This window comes from Pleurodeles waltl, chromosome 10, assembly GCF_031143425.1.
Source record: "Pleurodeles waltl isolate 20211129_DDA chromosome 10, aPleWal1.hap1.20221129, whole genome shotgun sequence".
NCBI classification, from domain to species: domain Eukaryota; kingdom Metazoa; phylum Chordata; class Amphibia; order Caudata; family Salamandridae; genus Pleurodeles; species Pleurodeles waltl.
This window is the reverse complement of record NC_090449.1, coordinates 649204350-649221045: the sequence shown is the minus strand read 5'-3', so window position 1 is coordinate 649221045 and position 16696 is coordinate 649204350.

The following is a 16696-nucleotide window of genomic DNA, read 5'->3' as shown; positions in this document are numbered from 1 at the left end:
GCACACCGCCATGGTGCGTACACAAACTTGTCACCCCAACTTCACTTGGCTCCCTGATCTTGTGCATGCAGGTACTCCACTGAGTGTACTGCTGTGTCCTGCCTCTGGTCATGGAAATGGCACGTGTTGCAGGGGAAAGGGCCGGACCTTCACCAATGAGGAATTGGAGAAGCTTGTGGACGGGGTCCTACCCCTGTTTGCCAAGCTCTACCGATGGCCAGACGTACAGGTGAGTAGGATGATTGGGGGCATGGATGTGTGTAGTGGTGGGTGTTGGCTGCATACATGTGTGCACCTGTGACACCGTATGGTCCAGGGTTCCTGACATGCTTCATTGTGTGCTGTTAGGCTGTTTGAAATGTCTGTCCCATAGTGGATGTATAATCAGCTGTATATGATTGGCCAGTGTCTGACCTCAGTGTTATTTTTCAGTGAGTCGCATATAGGTCAGCGCCTACCAGAAGAGGTCACTTTGGCATGCCATCACCAAGGAAGTGTGGATCCTGGGGGTCTACAACCGGCGGAGCACCCACTGCAGGAAGAGGTGGGAGGACCTGCGGTGCTGGGCGAGGAAGATCTGGGAGTCCCAGCTGGGGAAGTCCTCCCAAAGAGGAAAGGGTGCCTGTCCGGCAATGACCCCCCTTATGCAACGCATCCTGACGGTGGCGTACCCAGACCTGGATGGGTGCTTGAAGGCTGCACAGCAGTCACAAGTGGGGAGTACATATACTATGTTTTGGCCCCTTGATTGATGTGTGTGTGTGCATTCGTATTTCGGCTATCTAGTGGCAGGGACTCTGACTGATGTCCACCTACATAATGGCCCCCGTGGGGAGAAAGGGTGTTTGGGTCAAGTCTGCAGTACGCCAGGTCCTTAAGTTAGTTGGGGAATGGCTGCAGGTCAGGGTTCTGGTCACTGGTCGGGGCATAGCCATGTGTATAGCGGTAGGTGCTGCCTGGTTGAAGGTTTTCTGGGTTGGTGAATGTGAGCCCCACTAATGTACCTCCATTCAGCTATTTACAAGTGTCTCTCCTGTTTTGTCTCCCCATCCCTGTTCTCTTGTGTTGTCTGTGTACATCAGCATCATCTGGTGAGGGAGCTGAGGCACCGGCGAGTGGAGAGGCAGCGGCCTACAGATCCTCTGAGGCAGAGTCGTTCGATGCCAAGGGGACCAGTAGGTTAGAGGGCGAGGGGAGTACCACGGGGGAGGCAACTACCACTGGAGGTAGTGACTCCGATACCTTCTCCGATGGGAGCTCCCTGGCGGTGGTGGACCCTAGTGGGCCCACCCCTACTGTTTCATCTTCCGCCACCCCCCATACCATCACCGCCCTCCCATTTGCTCCCCACCGAGTTGCCCGTGCCCGCTCCCCCCGAAGGGTGGGTGTCTCCTTCGCCCAAGGCACCTAACCCCCTGCCCCAGTAAGCCCTGCTGCCCTCACGGAGGAGACTGTTGACCTCCTGAGAGCCATCTCTGTAGGGCAGACAACCATCTTCAATGCCATCCAGGGACATCAGAGCATCAGAGGTGCAGCAGACCAATGCCTATCTGGATGGCATTCACAGTGCCGTGTCTGGTCTACAGAGATCTTTTCAGGCTCTGACTTCCCCTTGGACAGCAGCTGGTGTTCCTGGTCATTCCGTCCCCCCTCCATCCACCTCTACCCCTTCCAGCATTCCACTCCCTTCACCTGTCCAAAGCACACATTCTGACACGCAGGCACACACCTCAACACACAAGAAGCACATTTCAAAACACAAGTACCACACCTCCCACCACAAGCATACACACAGCCAACATACACATGCACACACACCAACATCCACTTCCCCCATTGTGCCCACCTCTTCCACCTACCTGTCTGTCCCCTCTACATGCACACCCACACTCACTGCACCCTCATTCAGTGTTGCTGACCCTGTTCCTGCAGTCACCACAATAGCACAGATCCATTCATGCACCCCAGACACCACACCTACACTCACCACAACGACTTTAGTTGACAGATGCAGCACACTCACCAGACTAGCAGACACCCAGACAACATCCATTTACACTGGCAGCCTGTCTTGTCCCACTGTGTCCACCCCTCCTCCTCCCAAGACACTCAAATGCACCAAAACACACACCCATCCCACATCCACCACACCTCAGCATACTGTCCAGTCAGCTGCACCCACATCATGCACACCTACACCTGTCACAACCACTCCCTCTACCTCCACTCCCATGGCTTCCTCCAGGTCCACCCCAATTGCCCTTAAGAAACTTTTCCTCTCCCGCGTTGACCTATTCCAACCCACTGGCCCACCCTGTCTCATTCCTAAACATGCTCACCTCCTTGCACTGTCCACTCCTCCCCATCACAGCCCGCCCCTGTCAGGCCTTCCCTTTCCCGTGCCCCTTCCCCAGAGAGGAAGAAGCCCCGTGCTGAACCAGGTCCATCTGCCACCCCCGGTCCAAGCTCACTCCCTCACCTTCCAAGGGCAAAACCAAACACCCTCCACCTGCCACATGAAAGTCTAAGCCCCCGTCGTAAATCTCCACCCCCACCCCCACCCCCACTGCCCCCTTCCCCTGTTCCCTGAGGTGCCCGGATGCCCCATTGTTGCCCCTTGGAGGTGGCGTACCTTAGCACTTGTGGGAGTCAAGTTGGGGCCATTGTGGCCCATTGGATTTATTGCACGTTGGACTGGCAATTGGCCTTCTAAGCACTTCCGTTGCTCAGTGAGCATAATAAAGTTTATTGTGTGGCCTGTGTTGTTAGAGGCACACTCTGGAGCTGTGGTCTCTCGTTTCATTGTTTGGGGGTGTTGGGCACATGTATGTACTTTGGGCAGGTTGGATTTGCCTTGTGTCGGGTAAGTACCTCTTGCTGTGGGGTGTATGGCTTGTGCTGCTGTGAAGGGTTGTGGGAGCGTTGCAGGGTGGGTAGAGTGGGTGGGTATGTAACTGTGCCCTTTCCTCCGTTGTTTAGTAGGTTGCGGTACTTACCACTGCGTCTTCGTTGGCGGTCCCGGTCGTGGAGGTATATGGCAAGGAGCAGGGCTGGCATGATCTGCAACTCTCTATCCATGTTTGCTTTGGCGTGTTGTGTTAGCCTCCGGTAAGTGTTTCCTTATATTTGGTTCATTTCCGCGTGGCTTTGCGTGGCGGTGGTTGCCGCCCCAGAACTGATGGCGGTCTAGTGGTTCATTATTTGATGGGCAGGTAGGGCCTTTCCGTCGGCCTGTGGGCGGGCTCTGCCATCGCTGTCGGCACTCCTCTGCTGGCGGTGAGTGGTTTTTAGGATGCGTGTGTTTCAGTTGGTTCATTATTTGGCTGTTCGGACTGCACGTCTGTTGGCGGTTGTTACCGCCACCGCCGGCAGTGCAGTGTTTACCACCGTGTTCATTATGAGGGCCTAAGTATTCCTGTGGCCCACACTCACTAGGCCTCCGAATGGTCAAATGGACATGCTGCCTCTCCACTGTGTATTGGCTTCATTGTTGGTAAAATGTAATTTTCATTCTCTCAAATATGCAACTGATCAGCACATCAAACAAGCTGCTTGAGTCTAGTAGTTTAGGGAAGGTTCACACTTGTCAGGTCAAATACTGTAATACCATGGTAACATGGCACAATATGCTAACCTAGCACTTGCAGATGTCCCATGTCTCTACTTACTGTAACACAAATCCTTTGGAGGCAGATGTCACACTTCAAACAATAACAATGTACTCTCTTACAGGTCGAGCTGGCAGAGTCCCTAGGCAGACCTCATCTATTAGCAATCTCACATTCCACCCGCGGATGAAGCCATCAGTGATGATGACACTCCTGGACTTGTGGACATGGAGGATGGTCCTGGCACATCTGGGTAATGTGGTCAGATGGCAACAGTGCGTCTCACTTTGCCTACAACAACACCTCCAGGCCCTGTTGCGTCAACATCACAGGCAACAATGTGCCCCCAACCTTAAGGTACCTGAATAAAGAACAAAACAAGGAGTATAGTTTTGAAACCATACATATGACACAAGTCACATGGCAATTGTCTGGAGAACAAAGTCCATTAGAAAAATGTGACACAAACAAAGCAATAGCATCAAAATGTGAATGTATCAAAAGCTTCCCCATCAAACACCCTTTGACAGATTTTGCCTGAGCATCAGCTCTTTAACTATTTCCAAAAATTTACAGCACATATTATCATAGCTACAGTTCGTTGTACAGTCAAAGTCATGAAATTTCATGACATACATACACTCATGAGAAGAAGCTGTCGATGAGATCTTGTCGCAAGTCAGCTCCTTCCATCTTCATTTGGCATATCAGGATTCTCACCTGGTGGAACCGCAGGCTCCCCCTCCTCTGGGATGTAAGGGATATTCCTCCGCAGGGTGATGTTTTGGAACATGCAGCATGCCACGGTAATCTGACATACCTTCCTTGGTGAGCAGAAGAAGGTTCCCCCAGACTTGACCAGACAGCGAAATCTGGCCTTCAGGAGCCCAAAAGTCCACTCCATTGCCCACTGGGTTCTTCCATGGGCCTAATTGAAGTGGACTTCCCCTGGCGTAGTTGGATTCCTCAGCGGTGTCAACTGCCAAGGACGGTTTTGATATGCTGAGTCTTGTGTTTTGGAATGAGACATAAGTTCAACAGTGAGTCACTCACTTCATGATTGTAGGAACCTGACATTCTGCACACAAAATCAGGACAGGTGTGACTTACCAACCAGCCACGCCCTCTCTGGTTGCAGTCATGTCATCAGCTGGGGTATGGTGCTATTCCTCATTACAAAGGAATCAAGGGCTGAACCTGGAAAATGGGCACAGACATTAGAGATGTAGAGATATGACAAGCAGACAACTTGCATGTTGATAGAAAGGAAGTACTTCCTGCTGCAATAGACTTGTTCAGTGGCCTGCAGTGGCACCAAGGCAATATGTGTGCTATCAATGACTCCCACAACATGGGTGAAACCTCATGTCTGGGGAACATGATATAGCTGTCAATGTGTTTCATCATTGCTGACAGCATGTCACTTAACACACCATTGAACATGGATTGGGACATACCACCAAATACGGCCACTGTATATTGGAAAGACTCTGTGGCCAGGAAGTGTAATACTTCCATGAGTTTAACAATGGATGGTATGCATGTTAGATTTGTTTTTTCAGGCTTTAGATCTGGCTCCAACTGACAACGTAAATCCATAATATACTGACTATTCAGATGGAACAGTTTGACGATGTGATGTTGTTCCATTGTTGAAGGTCTGGCAATGGACCGTACACTGGAGCTTGCCACCTCCTCCCTTACCCAGGGTACGTATTTCTGAAATTAAATAGGTTGGAGCATTAGTCATTGTGTCCACACCAATATACACGATGAATAGGAACAAAATTATGTGATAAAGCATTACTGACAGGAAAAACATTACACCCATTAACCTGGTGGGTGCTCTGGACGAGCTGGCCTCACCCTCGTCCACAGTTGCTGTGTGCCGAGGACGAGATGAGCTTGTCCTGCACCCGGCCTCACATCCCCCCTCCCCTTGGCAGGGATGGAAGGTGAATTGCTTCCTCTTTCATCCCCGCACTCCCCTAGTGACGTCCAATGATGTCAGAGCGTGATCGAGCGCTGACCTCATCAGAAGCCGCCCCATTGAGCAGGAAGGCCAGCTTCAAGCAGGATTGGAAGAGAAATGCTTTAATTTCTCTTCCGATCGGAGGGGTGGGGCGAGCAGAGAGACATGAAAAGAAAGGCTTTTCTTTTCATGTTTCTCTGAGCATTTCTATACAATCGGGCTGCAAAAATTCCCACTAGACACCAGGGATATTGTTTACATTTAGTAAACAAATAAGGGGAGCACCCCCTTGGGAAGGGCCGCTCCCCAAGAGGGTCATTTTTATATTAGGCTTTTTTTCTGCCCCTCCGGGGAGAGCAGCCTATTTTATTTAGGCCAATCTGCCCCGGGGGGAGGCAGAAGCCACTAGACACCAGGGATATATTTTTTTTCTTTTTTACATGTGGGAAGTGACCTCTTAGGTAAGGTTCCCACTCCTGGGGAGCAAATAGTTTTTAGGCCATTTCTGCCCCCCTTAGGGGTAGATTGGCCTACTTTTATTAGGCCAGTCTGCCCCCAAGGTGGGCAGGAACCTCTAGACAGCAGGGATATTTTTTCTTCTATAATTTCATAAGGGGAGCGATCCCTTAGGCAAGGGTCACTCCCCTGGGGGGAAATTTATTTGAGGCCATTCCTGTCCCCTTGAGGGCAGATAGGCCTATTTTAATTAGGCTGATCTGCCACCAAGGGAGGGCAGAAACCACTAAGCACCAGGGACTTTTTTATTTATATTTTTTGCAAATGGGGAGCGTCCCGTTATGCAAAGGTCGTTCCCTTGGGGGGCAATTTTATTTTAGGACATTTCTACCCACCTTGGGGGCAGATTGGCCTATTTTTCTTAGGCCAATCTCTAGACACCAGGGATTTTTTTTGCACCAATTTTACACAATGGGAGCAATCCCTTATGCAAGGGTCGCTCTCCTGGGAGGCAAATGTATTTTAGGCCATTTCTGTCCCCTTTGGGGGAAGATCTGCCTATTTATATTAGGCCAGTCTGCCCCCAAGGGGGGCAGAAACCACTAGACACGAGGGATTCTTGTTTTCTTCTATAATTTCATAAGGGGAGGAACTCCTTTGTCAAGGGCCTCTCCCCTGGGGGGGGAATTTATTTTAGATGACTTCTGCCCCCCTTGGGGGAGGTCAGCCTATTTTAATTAGGCCGATCAGGGCAGAAATAACTAGACACCAAGGATTTTTTTTGCACCAATTTCATGCTATGAGAGCAACCCCTTAGGCAGGGGTCGCTACTCTGGGGGGCACATTTATTTGAGGCCATTTCATTCCCCCATTGGTGGCTGATCGAAACTACTATGCATCAGGGATTTTTATTTTTTACAGATAGGGAGCGACTGCTGAGGCAAGTGTTGTTCCCCTGGGGGTAAATTTATTTTAGGCCATTTCTGCCCCCCATGGGGGCAAATCGGTCTAGTTCTATTAGGCCGATCTGCCCCCGGGGGGGGCAAAAAACACTTAGGCACCAGGGATTGGTATGTGTGTTTGTTTTGTTTGGGGGTTCAGCCCCTTGGGCAAGGGTCGTTCCCCATGGGGCCACATTACTGTTGGCCATATGTGCCCCTCTTGGAGGAAGATCGGCCTATATTTGTAAGGCCCATCTGCCCCCAGTGGGGGCAGAAAGCCCACCAGACACCAGGGAAGAATTTTTTTCAAAAAAAGAGGGTGGGGGGTATGGCTGTACCCTCACCCTTAATAAATGGGGACAAAGTTATTCTGCCCACCGGTGGACAGATAGGGCAATTACCCCCGATCCACTCCCCGAGAGGGGCAGAAGGCCTACTAGATGCCAGGAAATTAAAAATAAAAACAAAATTGTGGGGTAGTGGCTACCAACCAGTACGGGCATGGTTATGCCCCCACCCCAACTGAAGGTGGTAACAGTCTTTAAGCTCTCCCCCCGCACACTAAAAGATCTTATCTCAACAGCAAGCAAGAGGACATTTGATTATTTTGGGTTTTGGTTTTCCATTTGGCCCAAGAGAGCTTGTCTAACTCTTAAAATCGTCCCACTTAGAATGGTGATGGCTGCACTTTTTGGCCTTTGGGACGCTGCCATGGAGAAAAATCTACGAGACCTAGACGCATCTGAAAGCAAACATCTGGGTGAGTCCAGGGTGGTGTGCTTCACATGCACCCCACACCATTTTCTTACCCACAATGCCCTGCAAACCTCCAACTTTGCCTGAAATCACATATTTTTCCCGTATTTTTGTGATGGAATCTTCTGTAATCTGCAGGAATCCAAAAAGTTCCTACCACCCAGCATTGTCACATCTATACATATAAATATTCTGCCCCACTTGTCAGCCTAAAAACGTTTTCCTCAGCTGCTCTTTTGGACCCGCTTTGGTTCCCCCTCAATTTCAACATGCTTTTGGCTCTTCCCTCTCACAGGCACTTGGCCTACCTACACAAGTGAGGTATCATTTTTATCGAGAGACTGAGGGGAACGTTAGGTGGTAGGAAATTTGTGCCAGTGTGGTGATCCTACACAGAAATGTGGGAAAAATTAGGTATTTTTAGCCAAATTTGAGGTTTGCTGAGGATTCTGGGTAAGAAAACCCTGGGGGATCCACAAAAAGGCACACCTCCCTGGACTCCCTCAGGTGTCTAGTTTTCGAAAATGTCTGGTTTTGTTAGGTTTCCCTAGATGGCTGCTGAGCCCAAGAACAAAAATGCAGGTGCCCCCACAAAAACAGGTAGTTTTGTATTTGATCATTTTGATGTGTCCACGTAGTGTTTTGGGGCATTTCCTGTTGCAAGCACTCGGCCTACTCACACAAGTTTTTATCGGAAGATGTGGGGGATAGCTGGGTAGAAGGAAGTTTGTGACTCCCATCAGATTCTAGAACTTTCCTTCACTGAAATGTGAGAATAAAGTGTTTTTTTGCAAAATGTTGAGGTATGCAAAGGGTTCTTGGCAATAGAACCTGGTGGGAGCCCCACAAGTCACCCCATCCTGGATTCCCTTAGGTGTCTAGTTTCACAAATGCACAGGTTTGGTAGGTTTCCCTAGGTGCCGGCTGTGCTAGAGGCCAAAATCCACAGCTGGGCACTTTGCAAAAAACAGGTCAGTTTTCTTTGGGAAAATGTGGTGTGTCCACGTTGTGTTTTGGGGCATATCCTGTTGCGGGCACTAGGCCTACCCACACAAGTGAGTTACCATTTTTATTGGGAGACTTAGGGGAACGCTGGGTAGAATGAAGTTTGTGGCTCCCCTCAGATTCCAGAACTTTCCATCACCAAAATGTGAGGAAAAAGTGTTTTTATTGCCCAATTTTGAGGTTTGCAAGGAGTTCTGGGTAATAGAACCTGGTGAGAGCCCCACAAATCAACCCATCCTAGATTCCCATAGGTGTCTAGTTTTCACAAATGCACAGGTTTGGTAGGTTTCCATGGGTGCCGGCTGAGCTAGAGGCCAAAATTCACAGGTAGGCATTTTTCAAAAAACGGATCAGTTTTCTTTGGGAAAATGTGATGTGCCAGTGTTTTGTTTTGAGGCATTTCCTGTTGCTGGCGCTAGGCCTTCCCACACAAGTGAGGTACCATTTTTATTGGGAGACTTAGAAGAACTCTGGCTAGAAGGAAATGTGTGTCTCCTTTCACATTCCAGAACATTCTATCCCCGAAATGTGAGGAAAAGGTTTTTTTTTTTTGTCAAATGTTGAGGTTTGCAAAGGATTCTGGGTAACAGAACCTGGCAAGAGCCTCAAAAGTCACCCCATTCTGAATTTCCCTGGGTGTCTAGTTTGTAAAAATATATATAGGTTTGCTATGTTTCCCTAGTTGCCGGCTGAGCTAGAGGCCAAACTCCACAGCTTGGGATTTTGCAAAAAACAGGTAAATTTTCTTTGGGAAAATGTGATGTGTCCATGTTGTGTTTTGGGGCATTACCTGTCGCGTGCACTAGGCCTACCCACACAAGTGAGGTACCATTTTTATTGGGAGACTTAGGGGAACGCTGGGTAGAATGAAGTTTGTGGCTCCCCTCAGATTCCAGAACTTTCTATCACCAAAATGTGAGGAAAAAGTGTTTTTATTGCCCAATTTCAAGGTTTGCAAGGGGTTCTGGGTAATAGAACCTGGTGAGAGCCCCACAAGTCACCCCATCCTGTATTCCCCTAGGTGTCTAGTTTTCACAAATGCACAGATTTGGTACATTTCCCTAGGTGCCGGCTGAGCTAGAGGCCAAATTCCACAGCTAGGCACTTTTTAAAAAATGGGTCAGTTTTCATTGGGAAAATGTGATGTGTCCACGTTGTGTTTTGGGGCATATCCTGTCGCGGGCAGTAGGCCTACCCATACAAGTGAGGTACCATTTTTATTGGGAGACTTGGGGGAATGCTGGGTAGAAGGAAGTGTGCGACTCCCCTCAGATTCCAGAACTTCCAATCACTGAAATGTGAGGAAACGGTGTATTTTTTGCAAAATTTGAGGTTTGCAAACGATTCTGGGTGATAGAACCTGGTGAGAGCCCCACAAGTCACCACATCCTGGAATCCCCCAGGTGTATAATTGTCAAGGTTTGGTATGTTTCCCTAGGTGCCGGCTGAACAAGAGGCCAAAATCCACAGCTAGGCACTTTTAGAAAAAGTCAGATTTCAATGTAAAAATGTAATGTGTCCATGGTGCATTTCCTGTTGCAGGCATTAGGCCTAGCCACACAAGTGTGGTACTATTTTTATCAGGAAACGTGGGGGAACAGAGAATTGAAGAACCAAATGTAAGACAGCGTGTAAAAAAGACATCTATTTGAGAAATGCCCTGTAATTCACATGCTAATATGGGCACCTCAGAATTCAGAGATGTGCAAATAACCCCTGCTTCTCAACACCTTATCTTGTGCCCATTTTGGGAATGGAAAGGTTTAATTGATACCTATTTTCCACTCTTTATATTTCACTAAATGAATTGTTATATATCCGGTATACAATGAAAACTCATTGCAAGGTTCCGCTCCTTTATTGACACTGAGTACTTAGGGTTCTTGATGAAACTACCAGCCTTACATATCCCCAAAACCAGAAGAATCCAGCAGACATAACGGTTTATTGCTTTAAAAAATTTGCCATAGCTGGAAAATGTTATAGAAGAACACTTGGAAAGAAATGGCTCTTTTTTCTCCTCAATTGCAATATTATTTTATTTTAGCTGTTACTTTCTGTAGGAAAACCCTGAAGGATCTACACAAATAACCCCTTCCTGAATTCAGAATGTTGTCTACTTTTCAGAAATGTTTAGCTGTCCGGGATCCAGCATTGGTTTCACACCCATTTCTGTCACTAACTGGAAGGAGGCTGTAAGCACAAAAAAAGTAAAAATGGGTATGTCCTAGTAAAATGGCAAAATTGTGTTGAAAAATGTGTTTTTCTGATTGAAGTCTCCCTGTTCCTAAAAGCTGGGAAGATGGTGATTTTAGCACCGCAAGTTCTTTGTTGATGCCATTTTCCTGGAAAAAAAACACCAGCTTTCTTCTGCAGCTCTTTTTTCCCATTTTATAAAATAATTTTTTTTTAGCTGTATTTTGGCAAATTTCTTGCTCTCCTTTAGGGAAACCCACAAACTCTGGGTACCGCTAGTATCCCTAGGATGTTGGAAAAAAAAGGCTGCAAATAGTGCGTGGGTATGGCGTGGGTAGCTTATGGGGAGAAAAAGTTATGAGGGCCTAACTCGAACTGCCCCGAATGGCCAAAAAAAGGATCGGCACCTGAGAGGAAAAGGTCTGGCAGCGAAGAGGTTAAATATCAAAGTTGTCTGCTAGTCAAGGGCCAAATGTGAGACCCATAGTTGTTGTCACATGTATCTACTACATGGATTTGGACATTACCCAACTATCTGCTCCTCATGTACCCCTCAAAATGTAACTGTCTGTTCTGACTGCCAAAAATACCATCCTCAGTGGTGGACAGTGCACCACCATAATACCCCATCTGTGACCAGCAACATACTAAACTTGTGATTGTGTAGGAGAACCTACTCAACAAGGGTGATTTACTTTGTTTGAGATAATCAGACACATGTATTGATTTTGTGATGCATTTAGCAGGGCCCAATACTGTAGTTACAACCACCAAAATGCGGAAGCCTGACCTAGTTCGCTAGACACTAGGTACTACCCAGGGCCACCGGTTGAAGTTGACCTCATGGTAGGCAGTTTCAACTGTGGCTAACATAGCCATAGGCGAACATTGGTGACTGTGATTGTCATGGCCCATTGGCTTTGGCCATTGGTGGCGATGACAGTGTATGTGGCATACATGTATGCCTCCTTTTGCTAAATCACTTACTTGACTCCTGACACTGCTGCCATCAACACCTCCACCACTTCAACCGCAGCGTGCTGGCTCAAGGAGCAATCATGCAAGGTCAACCAGATGAAAGGGCCCCCCTGCCTTCTCTCCCGAAGAGCTGGAGAGGCTTGTTGAGGAGGTCCTTCCCCTGTATGGTCAGTTCTGTGGCTCACAAGATGAGCAAGTAAGAACCTCATAGTCATAGTTGGCTGGTTGTATGACAGAATCATGCATGGCAGAACCACACATGGACTACCAACGTGGTCGGAACCACAACCGTATCCTTACCATGCATGCCTTTACCAAGCATGTCTTTACAACAAATTTCATTGTAAAGCATGCTTAATAAAGGTATATGTGATAACGACATGCATGGCTGTGTGATATAATCCCCACTGTCCCCCCACCCCCTCGCTGCCCTAAAACCTACCCACCCTGCCCTAACAATTACCTCAACACCCTGCCCCTGCCTTAAACCCTAAAACCTATCCCTCCCTGTCCTAAAAACAACCCTGCCCTGTCCTAAAAACGACCCTGACCTCCCGACCCCACCCTGAAACCTAAAACCTACCCGCCCTGTCTTAAAACCTACACCGCCCTGTCCTAAAAACTACCCAGACCCCCCACCCTGAACCCTTAACCCTACCCCACACTGTCCTAACAACTACCCGCCCCCGCCCCTGTCCTTAACCCTAAACCCTACCCCACCCTTTCCTAAAAACTACCCCAACATCCTCACCCTGAACCTAAAAACTACCCCGCCCTGTTCTAAAAATTACCCTGCCCCTGCCCCGCCCTGAACTCTAAAACCTACCCCACCTTGCCCTAAAAACGACCCTGACCCTCCACCACTGCCATCAGCCCTAAAACCTACCCCATCCTAAAAATGACTCTGACACCCTACCGCTGCCCTGAACCCTTACACCTACTCTGCCCTGTCCTAAAAACTACCTGACCCCCTGCTGTGAATCCCAAAAACCTACCCCACCCTGTCCTAAACATTACCCTGAACCCCCACCCCTGCCCTGAACCCTAAAACCTGCCCCACCCTGTCCTAAAAACCACCCGACCCCCACCAAGACCCCTAAAACCTACCCCACCCTGTGGTAAAAACTACCCTGACCTTCACCCTAAACCCTACAAGCTACCCTAATGAATGTAGGGGGTGCACCACTCCACGACGTACAGCAGCCACAGTAGGCCAGATAAGTCCAATGGCTGTAGAAATGATAATAATACAAAGCTTCTCACAGTTGTCTTCAGACGGTGTTTTATTTCTGACGTAACATGGAATACGAAAGGAAGAAAGCAGCCAACGTGTTTCGCCCCATGCAGATGGGCTTCCTCAGGGCTGCAAATTAACATATAACCATGAGAAAAATAAAAAAATAATGTAACAATCTCAAGATATCACAGAAACACATGGTATGTATACACAAAGTGCTATTTTACATATTGGTAACTCAACATTATATAATACTAGGTCAGAGGTGTGATGCAAGGTGTCCACTATTAGATTGGTGTAAGTCAAAAAGTCATACATGGTAAGAAGAACCGGCAGAAGGGATCCAGAAAGTGCATCGTGAATTCTATAAAGGTTAGGGAAAAATCTGTGCATAGAACGTGATAGAGCGAATTCATCGTAAAAAATAAGTACACCGAAAATATTAAGAACAGAGAGTTCCCCCGCCAAGGAAAAGATTCATGTAGGTGCAAGAGATAATAGATGGTGATAGTAATGTCAGTAAGTCAAAAAACACGTACCACAAATGTATTCCCGATGGCGCAAAGGTGATTAGTACAACGTGTAACTAGCACAAGGCATATAATGAGCCTGGTGGGAAAAAAAGTCGAAAAAACTATGAAGAATATTAAAAACAGAGAATTACTCCACCAGGGGAAAAGATTCATATAGATACAAAAAATAATAAATGATGTCAGTAGGTCGAAGAACACGTACCAAAATTGTATTCCCGATGAGGCAAAGGTGATTATACACAATGTAACTGACACAAGGCATATATAGAGCCTGGTGGAGAAAAAAATCGAAATAATAATTGACTTAATATGTAGTCAAAGAGGCAAAAATATTTAAGCCGGCAAAGTGTTGCCCTTACCTGTGTGATATAGTGAAAATGATAATTCAACAGGTAACCAAGGGGCTGGAGGTCGCGTCATTGAGACCGGTATGTATAAAGCGTAACGGCCCGGCCGTGTGCCGTCCGTTCCACTGCTCGTGTGCGCGCAAGTCGAGGTTATAATGCGGTTTTTAAAGAAAGGAGAAGGTGGACGCCGAAAAACCCAGAACTTCCGCCATGTTCTGGTAACCGGTTATGGAAAAAGATGACGGACTGCAATAAGCAGACCTTGTTTTCGTGTACATTGACTGCGTTATGAGAGTAAAAAGAGGACAGCGGTTTAGCGGCCATTTTAAGCAATGCAGGATAGCAATTGAAAACGATTATGGTTAAAAAATGGTTCATGTCCCCAGGCAACGAGCAGATTATTTAAAAAAATTGTGAAACGGCAGATATATAAAGAAGAAAAAAAAACAAAAATGTGCATATGAAAGAAAATGAGAAGTAAAGAAAGAGTAATTTTCCCACTGTTGGAACGTGATAAGAAAAAATAAATAGATAAAAATAAAAAATATAAAAAAGTATAAAGAAGGGGGAAAAGAAAGTGAAATAAAAATAAAATAAGACGAAAATAAAATAGAGTAAAATAAAATAAAAGAAACATGCAGAAACAAATTAGAAGTATAACCATAGAAAAGATATACAACCAACAATCAGATGGTAGCATGTAATAAAAAGGGGGGAAAAGGGGGGGGGGAAAGGAATTATCTATAGAGGCCTGTGTTACGACCTAATGCATATGTCATACATACAATTTGAACAAAGAATAATTTGTTGTACAAAAAATGGAAAAAATTCAAAGATATGACAAAGGTAAAGTACATTGAAAGAACTTATGTAAAGTCTAGAAAAATACCATTGTACGAGCACAAAATATCACAAAAAAATCACCAAAAAGTCATTAGTAAAGACATAAAGTTTTTTGTGGAGGTCAATGTTTACACCACATACGCTTATTTTGCAAGAATTTTAAACGAAGACGTAGTAGGAAGATAAACAAATACAGGTTAGAATATGTATCCATCCAAAGAACAACAGGGATTCCCAAAGAAACAACGTTCAACAAGCAAATGATGTCATGTGAAAATAGTCATCGAGAAGTACATAAAAAGAACTTAACGGACACAGAGATCCCATAGAGATGTCATATATGAAGTTTACACATAGAGCAATTGGTTGTACTGAAAACATGTATAAACGAGTGCTGAGTACAAATAGGCCTCATAAGAAGTAATGGAATTTGTGATCTGTACTGTGTCCCAATTCCTCTGCTCGTAATCGGCATATCCAAGCAGCCTCCCTTTTGCGTAGTGGTAATTCCCTGTTCCCTCCCCTGGGATGTTGCGGAACGTAATCAATTCCTTGGAACCAACTCGAACCATCGTGGGGGTGAACCGACGCAATGTGTAATGACAGTGGATATCTACTGTCATTATTCCTGATGGCACACACATGTTCCTGCATTCTGAGTTTAAGAGATCTTATAGTGCTGCCCACATATATTTTCTTACACGAACATCCTAAGACATAAATCACAAATTTACTGTTACAGTTGATGAAACTTTTGATAGTACGTCTCCCAGTATTGTTGTAACAAAAAGTTTTCGTTTGGTCCAGTCCAAAAGCACACATATTACATTCACGACAAGTATAGAAACCCAAAGGCTTTTTGGGGAGCCATGTAATTGTGTTAGGTTCAGGGACATAGCTGGTACACAGATGGTCCCTAAGAGTCTTTCCTCTCCGATAAGTAATCTTGGGAGTTTTATGGAGGAGGCACATTCCCTCCAGGGAGACCCATAATATCAGGGATCGACTCTCCCACAGAGAAACTTTTGGAATTTGTGGATTTCTTTTTACAAAAACTTGTTTCCAATTTACCTTCATTTATTCAGGACAGTAAAGACATCCTTAACAAATTTGAGGACTTCCCGTGGACTGATGATTTTATGTTCGTCACCATGGACGTGAACAGCCTCTACACGTGTATTCAGAAATCGTTTGGCATATTGGCGGTTACTTCCTATCTCAATACTCGCACTGCCGATCACTTTTCCCACAATCAGATGCTTTTAGAAATGATTGATATAATTCTATCAAGGAAATATTTCCTACACAATACCAAATGGTTCCAACAAATACAGGGGACGGCGATGGGTTCTAAATTCGCCCCGTCCTACGCTTGTCTTTTTATGGGATGGTTTGAGAAAGTTCATGCTTGGGGAAAACATGCCTCCCCCTGGACTGAATTCATTGTTTTTTGGGGGAGGTACATTGATGATATCATTTTGATATGGAATGGGTCCCTTGAACACCTTACCCAGTATCATGCCTTCCTCAATGATAACCCCTATAATGTTAAACTTAGTCTGCAATATAGCAAGGTTTCTATTGACTTTCTGGAGATAAGATTTTTCATAAAAAATAACTCTGTACAAAGTGTTTTGTATAGAAAATCCACCTCTTGCAATAGCCTCCTTCACGCGACTGGTGCACATCCATCCTCTGTAATCAACAATATTCCCTTCGGTGAGATGACACATGTACGACGTAATTGTAGTACTGATGATAAGTTTTGGGAACACATTGGATTTGTCAAAGAGAGATTCACCAATAGGGGTTACGATCCCATGA